Below are 10,186 nucleotides of genomic sequence, written 5' to 3'. Positions count from 1 at the left end.
GAACTAATTACATACACGTAGAAAACACATGTATCTAATTTGAAAATGTGGGCAATGTATTACTAGTTGTGGAGCTGAGCTCACAGTAGAGCAGTTGATATTGTTAAACCACGTATTGTTTTTAAATTATGCCACTAAACACTGACACGGTGTTTGTGCAGTCCTACCCAAGCTTTCTATCGAGTGGATGAGTCTCCTGTTCCATCTCCAATTCTTTCCGCACATTTCACCTGTTTCACCACCTTTATCATTAGATTATAGCCACTAATACGAGAATACTGTTCTGAAAGACTGTCTTAAATAATAATGTTGAAAAGGGTAATGATAAGAGTTTTTTTCATTAAGGTAACCATACATTTGCCTGTATAGTACAACTTCTTATCTGTATCCGCAAATCCCCAATATTAATGCTGTCTCCTGAGAAACACAAGTGTAGAGTCAAATCATATTAAATAATACAACAAATCTATTCAATTAACACCCCTATGTGACAGAACACATTTAAGACTTACACCCCTTTAAATATGTATTTCCTTCATTTCAGTTCTCTCCCCGGGATACCTGAAAATTCATTATAGTATAATAAAGTCTGTGCATGCATTACCTGTAATACAGCTACTAATACAGATAGCATTAAACTTCATTATTACGATATTACACTTTTATTAATAAAATATGTATTGATAAAATTCCTTGTGAATAATTGTAGTGTCTGGAAAGCAATTGTTCATTACTTAATGACGATATTATTTCCACTACATTCAGGACAGTTCCAATGTAATCTATTGTTCTGCTTAGTCTGCTTAGTCTCCTACTTTAGTAATGTCTAATGGGCAGCAGCTGTTATTTTAGGTTCGTTGCAATTGAGAACAGGTTTTCTACAGAGCTGCTGACAAATTTCAGCAGCCAGTTTGTTGCAACTGACCCGTTGTAGCTACCAATCAGCAGCAAGGAGAAACAAACATTAGTTTTGCCTTTTTTTATAAAAAAAAAGGAAAACCGAGAAGTAGTTTATGTGGTAATTTCAGGTACAATGTATGAACTAAAGTTAACTAGTCCCACAGTAATGCGTGGGATCCTATCAACAGAAAAAAAAAATAGTTGTAAACCAAAAACACAACAAACACAAAACGAGAAGTCTTCCGGGAACCTAGGTAAATCCCTGTAGTAGTCTAGCAACTATAAAAAAACAACCAAATGCAACAACTTTAAAAGAAAAAGAACATTAAAAACAAATCTGGGGAACAGCAAAAACACAGAATCTAATGCGAGAGCTTTATCAAGTCTTAAGTGCTCCTCTCGTCTCAGTAGACCTCTCATATATTTGTGTACAGGTCAGCTGGAGGTACACAGCTGATGGTAATTTAAGTAGGGAGCTGCGTCAGCATGCGTGGGTTGCAAATGGAAAAGTATAGGTTTATTCCATGCTGAAAATAGAAGGAAACACAACGTTTCAGCTGTGGAGCCTTCTTTGATTGTGACTCGAAATAAACCTTTACTTGTTCGTTTGATGTTAATTTATTTCCATCAAATACCTAAGAGCATCTAAACTCGACAGTTGCTTTCAATAGCTAAAGACACAGGCTATACTGCTCCAGGTGAGGCTCGAACTCACAACCTCGGCATCACTCCGCTGTGCACTGCTGTATAAGTACCGCGCGCTGACCGATTGCGCCACTGGAGCTGTGTGAGTTATGTTCCTCATACAGACTGACGGTGCAGAAACACAGGGTGAAAACGGTTTCGGTTGTGGATCCATCTCCACATGGGGAAAAGGAACAGTAAAATAGCAAGGAAAATACAAGAAAAGAAACTGAAAGAATTGTGCTAACAGCAAAGGGGACGGAGGGAGGTGGTCTGAAAAGTAAATCAACCCGGCTTATTTGTAGCGACATTTTTTGAGTCAATCAGCACACGGATTTCTCTTCATGTGCCTTAAACTGTGCAGTTTGTATTTTCGTTGTAGATAGGTTTCTTCAGACGTCCAGTAAAGTGACAATAATGGAGAACTAGCTGACGCACCCCGTTGTGAAGACCCTCTGTAAGGTGATTACACGTTTCATTTTCAAGTCGCCTCCTTTACACGCAATTGCAGCCCCGACACTGAGAGAAAGCATGAGAAATGGCTTCAATTTCAATGTGAGGCGCAGTTCAGGCTCGATGGCTTCACATCTCCCATCAATCAAATAAAATTGCAGTGAAGCGATCTAAATAAGACTCTGAAGTACTGGGAAAGGCGATTATTTTGAGCGAGCCTCCCAGGGTCTGCTACGAGGCTGAAGTTGGCTTCTTATTCGCCAGCTTCTTATTCGCGTTTTTCGTTCCACCTTAAATGCTGCTGCTGTGATGTTATGTCGCCTTTCGCCTGTAGATGGCTCTCTTCGATCAGTACTAATCCGGCTGGAGTACTGTAGACATCTTCACTTAAAGGGAATATCCAAATAAATAGCGACTGTCCAAATTATATTTTTGTATGGAATATATTTCAGAAAATCGCAAACCAATTTTAAAAACTCACCACAACACGGATTTACACTGGGAAAAGGTGATTGCACTTTCTGCTTATTGCTACGGCCTTCCCCCCGATTATGAAAATGTCTCACAGTTCTGACACCGACGTGTGAAAGACAATGTAACAGACTATCAAAATCCTGAAGTGCAAGAAATTTTAAGGCACCAGTTTTTTAAATATGATCCTGGCATGTCAGAATACATTTCGAAAAAGTATGGCATGAATTGCACGAATTGCAATGGCACAAATTGTTGAGAATACCACTGACCTTGCCGATATTTGCAGGGGATACGAATGTTTTGCACATGTTGAACTACAACAAGTAAAAATTGAGCTCCTTAATCAATATCACCGGGAATGTCCAATAATGACGAAAATCAGTAGCTTCAAGGAAACTTTGACTCGCACATGGAGTTTCATCTTCAAATGGAGGGTGGGAGAATTTATTTGTACTCTCGTTGCTCATTAGCTAAACTATTTTAAAAATATGACACGGATTTGTTCGACTGCACCAGCTAGCTCTCCTCTGTCAATTGACAGAACTTTAGAAGAACATGTTCTCATACAACCAACATACAAATTACACATCTTAAGGAACATGAAGAGAAATCGTGTACTAAATAACATAAAACTGTCGCTGCAAATTATCACCAAGCTGTTTTATGTGTCTGACCACCTCTTTCCTACTTTGCAGCGAGCACAAATCTTTCTGTTTCTTCATCGCAATTTTACTGTCTCTTTCCCCCATGTGGAGATGGATCCACAGCCGAAACTTTAGGTCAGTTCCTGTTACTCTGTCCGATTGAAAGAGCTGTATTAAAGGCACTCCCATCTCTGCAGGAACGTTATTGCTGCTCTCAACACAATATACTGCAGCCAAATGTGATAGCGATACTGTCACTGCCTGTGGGCCACGTGTTCCTGCTGTCAACCTATTATGTCATGTTCATCCAGACCCAGAAACATTACTGCTGTAGCACAAGAGTTATATAGGTGCAGTCCATAGAGCAAGAATCTCTTAATCTCAGAACTGTGGGTTCAGCCCCCACATTGGGTCCCTCTGTGTCAATTTGATCCCCTAATCCTCCTAGCATGACCTGATGGCGTAACAGTGATACCCAGTACCCAGCGTAATTCAGCTTTCTTTCCACTTGATTTAGATTTTGATCTGAAATCATCGGCCGAACAAGAGTTTGTCTAAATCGAGGGAGATCTGCTCACAAGCAAGTATTAAACACTTCAGCATTTTCTGTTCGAATACCACACTTTGTCAAAACACTGCCGCTTAAGTAACGGTTTTTGAGCACGCATTGTATTGTTAATGGGTTTATTCCATGCTGAAAAAAAGAAGAAAGAGAACACAACGTTTCGGCCGTGGAGCCTTCTTCGCCGAAACGTTGTGTTCTCTTTCTTCTTTTTTTCAGCATGGAATAAACCTATTACTTGTTCCTTTGCAGCCTACGCATGCTGACGCAGCTACCCACCTGAACTTGTATTGTTAATGCTTATATTAAAAAAGCATAAATTCACATAATGGAATTTGGACTGAACAAAGTAGTCCAGCCCCTTTACAACATTACATACCCACTGATTAAAGCTTAAAACTACAGCAGCAGGAGTAACAATAATGGCAACAACATGTTTGGAGTTCGGCATTTCATTTATTCTGCGGAAACATCGTATCGGAATGAACTGCCCGAGATAAAAGAGTAATTGCGGCTCCAGATCGTTTTTACAGAGCATTGCATTGTTCTGTTCATGCTGACTACACGCTTTAAATTTGTCATTTACTACAAGCGTTGCTTTTCCGGGTTTTTCTGAAATTCCTCGCATTTGAGCCAGCACTAAAATATTTCATTCCCGTCGCTGAATACATCGTGGAACCGGTATTTGCAACGGAATGCTGTCACACATTAAATCTTTTTGTTATTCGGTTCTGACGTTTGAAAATGAAAATAAAACGGGGGTCACTTCATAGGCTTGAAAGAAGTCCAAGCAGCATAAAAACCTGCGAATTCTCACAAAGGCTGCACCTTTCTTCTGCTGCTGTTATAAATCTGCCTTAAACATTTGAATGCATACCTTACTGCTGCTAACCACATTCACGTGTTTACGAAGCTTTTTTCTGTCCGTTATGTTTTTGCTAAGCAGTTTCTCCGTTTTCCTCGTACTGTGATTGTCAGTGAGCACAATAAGACTGAAACAGTGTAAAGGCAGGTAAAAAAGACAGGGTAAAACGCCTGACTGTTGGAAGTGGGATTTGAACCCGTGCCTCTATTTGGAGAGTGAAACACAAAGCTTAAAAGACACGAAGCTGTGAATTTGCGGTTTTAAACCGCTCGACTATCCTGAAAAAATGTGTGCTGATTGCATCAGTCGCATCCGATTTTCCGTAACTTTAGGACGATTGATACGACTGGACGAACACAATTTGTGGCGTTTAGCATGACATGGAAAACGGTAGCGGAGCATTCGGGTCCGGACTACCAGACTCAGAAACAGTTTTTACCCCCGCACTATCAGCACACCTGAAGAAGGCTCCACGGCCAAAACGTTGTGTTCTCTTTCTTCTTTTTTTCAGCATGGAATAAACCTATTACTTGTTCCTATATTATTTTATCGTTTACTCGTATAAAAAAGCATGGTCTTCTCGTTCCTAAGTCAGATTTTTAGTGCTTACGAACGTTACTTCCAACCTGGACTGACAGCTCACCCGATCTGTTTGTGATCAGACCATGGAGTCGGGGGCTGTACCAAGCGCACGTTCCTTCCCAATGCTGAGGCGATCATTCGGAAGATGGGTGTGAAGAGAGATAAGCTTTGTCGACTAAAAAACAAGGCAGGATATGCAAGAATACTAATCACTGGCGGCAGTTATGTTCTCTTACTATTGAGATCCCTACATTGCAAGTTTTTTTAAGACTTTGAAACTAAAGGAAAGCGGTGACAAATGAAACAGGCACGGGTGGGGCTTGAACCCACGCTCTTCGGTTTACGAGACCGACGCCTTACCACTTGGCCACCGCGCCTTCGAGTAAGCATGGGAAGAAGGTTGTTCAAATTATTTTTTCTGAATCTGGTTTACATCGCCAAATGTAAACTGGAGGCAAGAACAACAATAAAAGGGATACTTGTCCTTAAACTCGGACGTGATGTTCTGCAGACATGTGCACAATGTCCTGTTTTCTTGCAGTGTAGACATTTTGCTGTTCACGCTCCGCATTCATCTGCTTTGTGCGTTGTTAGTCCGCACCTGTAACATGTAATGCCAGCCGTCCCCTGTTCTTCTATTTCTCTAGCATGACTGCGTCCTGCTGCTCGGCTTTTGTTTGTAAAGTTTGAGCGAGCGCCCCGTTCAGTGTCACTTTGTCACTGTGGTCAGAAAGCATTATTGATTCTGCTTGAGCTGCTTCATGAATTCTAGCGACTGTAAGAGCTCTTTCTAAAGTCAGCCCTTCCTCCTGCAGCAATTTATAGTCTCTTATGTGCACATTTTTCCACAAGTTGATCTCTTAACATGTCAGTTTCCAATACTCCAAAGTCACAAGATTTAGCCAGTTCTCTTAGTGGAGTCACAAAAGCATCAACAGATTTGTCCTGAGACTAAGTTCTCTGCCTAAATTTATGCCATTCCAAAACCACTTTTCTCCGCGGTGTAAAGTAAGCGTCTAAGGCAGCTACAGTCTGTTCATATGTACCTTTTTCTCCAGGGAGGTTGGCGAAAGTCCGCTGCACGGGAGCTCCGATACAGTGCAGTAATGTAGCACGTCTCACGGCATCCTGAGCTTCTGTAGATCCACTGGCTATTTAATAAAATCTGTACGACTCCATCCATATCTTGTATACAAATCCGGAGCTCCGAGGTTCAGTAGAAGCGGTGGAAAAAGCTGGGCATAAGCAAAGCGTCTCGGCGCGGCTGCCATATCTTCCATGGCGCAAGCTAAACGAAAAGTCCAAAAATTCAGAAGTTCGTTTCTACCAGCAAGAGAACTAAAATCTGCAGTGTTCTGCTCGCTTTGAGTCCGTCAAGCACTCATCTCTCGTTGCCATAAATGTTGTGTACCTAATTTAAGAGACGTTTTTATATTATTTTAACTATTTTATTAACTACACAGATCACGCCCTTACACCATATATTCCCGCCTTCTACTCTCTCGTTCTGTTGTCTGGCGATGTCTACTCACTATACTACATTTAGCATGACTTCTTGTTGCAGTTGAGCTCAAAGCTGGAGATGATCTCCATATTCTACTATCTAGTCCGAAACGTAGTACACAGTACATACTTTTTAAGTGAACTCAGGTTGTTAAAAAATTAAACCAGCGCCCTGTCACAGAAACGTACCCCAGTCTCCCGCGCAACAAGCGGGGGTACTCAGCACTGTACTAACGAGGAGCGCTTGTCTGCAGCTGAGCGTCAGCTCTGTTTACTGTCAGCAGTCATTGCCTCATTTCCAAAGACTTTTTCACCTGCTCTCAGCTTTTAAAGACAGTCATAAACGCTCAAGAAGTAATTCATGTCAGTTGGAAGTCTGTTTCTGTTGTCTCAGCTCTTGATAAAGAAAAGCCGTGCGTGGGAGACTCCCTCTCTGAAGAAGTTTGCCGTCACCCTGCGAGGGAGAAGAGCCATCAATCACCGAGGCAACCACTGAGACAGTTAACATTAAACACGTGAAATGCGAGATGTTGTGATTTGTTTCCGCTTAAGGCTTCTATCGTTTCTACTCTAACGAGAAAGACCTCTTTATTAGAAGTGAGATTTTAACAAACGTCTCCAGGGTTAACTGCGACCTGAATGCAACGCCTTAGACCACCAGTCATCTTGCCTGTGGTACTTAGAGCAGCGCTCAATAAAAAATGATCAGAAACCGAAAGCGATTCTTATGCAGATCAGTATATTCCGATTCCACTGGTTCTGCAGAAGAAATAAGAAAAGCCGAACTCAAAGCACTGTGTTGCCATTACGGGTACTCTGCAGCTGCTTTAAGATCTACTCACACCGTGTTGCCATTAAGGCTACCTAGTTAAAAAAAAAACTTATCGTCATCTTTTTGAACGTGATTATTAGACACCCGTTAAATCTCCACCGAGGTATCTTGAGAGATCGTTCAGCGAGCGAGTATTAAAAAACTACGTCGCTTCCAACCTCTGCTGTCACTGTAAACTCGGACGTGATGTTCTGCAGATGTGCAGTGTGCCTTTCCTCTTGTCGTATTCAAGAGTACTCACTGTGTGAGCTCCTCACTGCGTGTTCTGTACTCTACTGTGATTTAATTTAGATGATTACGTGGAGTAGAGTGACAAGATCTACTTGAACATTTTCGGTTTGTGAAATGAAACACTAAAAACACTACTGTAAATACAAGTAATGGACATTTAAAATAACCACAGTACAGCTAGAAGAGTGAAAGATAAAAGACTACATAGAATGACATTCACAATAGACTTAAGAACAGCACATCCACCCGAAAAGGGACTTGAACCCTGGGCCCTCAGATTAAAAGTCTGATGCTCTACCGACTGAGCTATCCGGGCTCTGAAAGAAGGTCGACACTGTCGGGATCCTCGCAAGTCACGTGTCTCTTGTTCCGAAGAGCAGTCATACCTGACCCGTCTGGAATGACCACTGACAGACTTTATCATGAAGCGACGGCACCACTCCCAGTAGAATGAGTGAGAAATACAGCATGACATGGGTAGTTAAGGGGCTTCCACAATCCATCTTTCCTCACATTACTGATTTTTTTCAATAGCATTTTGACCTTTTTCACATTCAGATTTTTTTCTCATTTAATAAAATCTTTTAATCAACAACATTAAAAAGAAAACAAATGGAATGTTTTTTGGAACAATAATTAAAAAAATATTTCAATGACTTGGTTGTATACGTGTGCACACCCTTTATAAAGGGAGTTGCAACAGTGCTGAAATTTAAAGAGCATTTCTGTAGAGAAAACAGCCTTGATGTTAAGCTTAGGGAGCCTGTCTTTTCGAAATTCTATTTCTTAACACCTTGCACAGCCTCCCGACAGACTAACAAATATTTGTTGGAGAAATTGGCTCACACACCGGAAGACACTAACGTTTGTTTACGTTAGAGTATGTGAATAACAGTTTAACCGAAAAAGTTTGTAATTGTGATTTTGTTAAAATTCAATAAATCGTCTATCAACAGTTAGAATTTATTAAGAAATTGTTTTATTTCATAAACTATAAGGCAATTCAGAGAGTTTATAGGTCATATCCGTCGCTTATGTTCTTTTAACTCTATAGTTCAGGATCCAAACCCAGCTGCGGACGATTGTGTTTCTTGAATCTCTTGTAATCATCAAAAGTCGATGTGTAGTCCTTCAGTACTTTCTCAAGTTGTGCCATGGATATTTTATACGATCAATACTTGTCATGCTCTTTTGCATTTTCCTTAACAAACGGAAAAAGTTCAAAGTGTGTTTATGGAGTGTTTCACATCTACACGAAAGCACTTGTAACAGTACAGGACACGCAGTGAGGAGTTCGTGAAGCTTTCAGTTTAGTGCGGAGTTCAGAAGGAGGATTCACTCGCTGAATGATCTCTAAGGAAATCCCGGGTGAGATTCAACAGGTGTTTTCTGCAACAGCCACGACAAGTGTGAAGCAATCTCAGGATTTCCTGAATTTGAACTAAATTATTAGTTCAAATAATTTAGGATTTAACAGAACTAAATGAGGTACATTTAAGACAGCAGCGCAACTCTGTAGCACGTCGAGTGTGCCTGCATTTAGTTGTGTAAACCTGGCTCTCTCTCATCACAAGCAAAGAGTTCTCACTCAACAGAAGATTGCGATGTGAATATAAAGCACCTGGGGATGCCAGGGATTGAACCAGGGACCTTATCCATGCAAAGCATGCATTCTACCACTGAGTTACATCCCCAATGGAAAAGGTAATGGAACAGACTTGTCCAGATGCTTACTGATCACAATCCACCACTCACGAAGAATGCCTGCAGTTTCCCACTTTCGCGTTTCCTCTACTACAGAGTAAATGCATGGGAATGAAGAAATAAGGAAGGAAAAATAATCACATTGAAGCTTCAAGAGACTGGGCACAAATTAATCTATTATTTTTGTATCCAGTCACACGAGCGACGGTGGTTAATTCCCAGACGGGGAAGTGCTTTTTTTCTACCTCCTTACTCGACTGTCTTTCAATTCTGTTTTATTTGAAACTTTTTGCATCTTTTAAGTGCTCTTGATTAAACTATGCATGTTTGCAGTGCACCGAGACCTGAGAATGTTGCACTTTTGCGCTCATTCTTAGGAACTTGTGGATTTTTGATGAAATTTATTCCTAATTATGCAGACATATCAGAACCTCTTAGAAAACTAACAAGGAAAAGACAGAAGTGGGAATGGACATCGGAAACTGAGAAAGCCATTGCCGAGTTGAAAAGAGCACTTGTAACTGAACCATGTCTGGCATACTTCAAACTAGATGCACCACCAGTAGTGATCAGTGATGCGAATCCTGTCGGACTTGGAGCAGTATTGCTACAAAGACAAGAAAATGGACAGAACAAACCAGTGGCATATGCAAGTCGCTCACTTACCCCAACAGAAAGGCATTACTCACAAATAGAGCGTGAAGCCTTGGGTTGTGTTTGGGCAGTGGAACATTTTAGGACATATTTATGGG

The 10,186-nt window shown here is 41.0% G+C and overlaps 2 non-coding genes across 2 annotated transcripts; both read right to left on the bottom strand.

Annotated features, from left to right (window-relative positions):
* Window positions 1-1,590: 1,590 nt before the first annotated feature.
* trnai-uau (transfer RNA isoleucine (anticodon UAU)) lies at window positions 1,591-1,684 on the bottom strand. Its single transcript has 2 exons — window positions 1,647-1,684; window positions 1,591-1,626 (listed from the first exon to the last, which is right to left on the bottom strand). It is a non-coding gene; the product is annotated as a tRNA-Ile (tRNA).
* A 3,785-nt stretch (window positions 1,685-5,469) lies between these two features.
* trnat-cgu (transfer RNA threonine (anticodon CGU)) lies at window positions 5,470-5,541 on the bottom strand. The gene has a single exon. It is a non-coding gene; the product is annotated as a tRNA-Thr (tRNA).
* Window positions 5,542-10,186: the final 4,645 nt, after the last annotated feature.

Source organism: Lepisosteus platostomus, chromosome 5, assembly GCF_059453375.1.
Source record: "Lepisosteus platostomus isolate fLepPlt1 chromosome 5, fLepPlt1.hap1, whole genome shotgun sequence".
NCBI lineage: Eukaryota > Metazoa > Chordata > Actinopteri > Semionotiformes > Lepisosteidae > Lepisosteus > Lepisosteus platostomus.
Note: the sequence above shows the minus strand (reverse complement) of the source record. Positions and strands in the feature narration are given on the sequence as shown.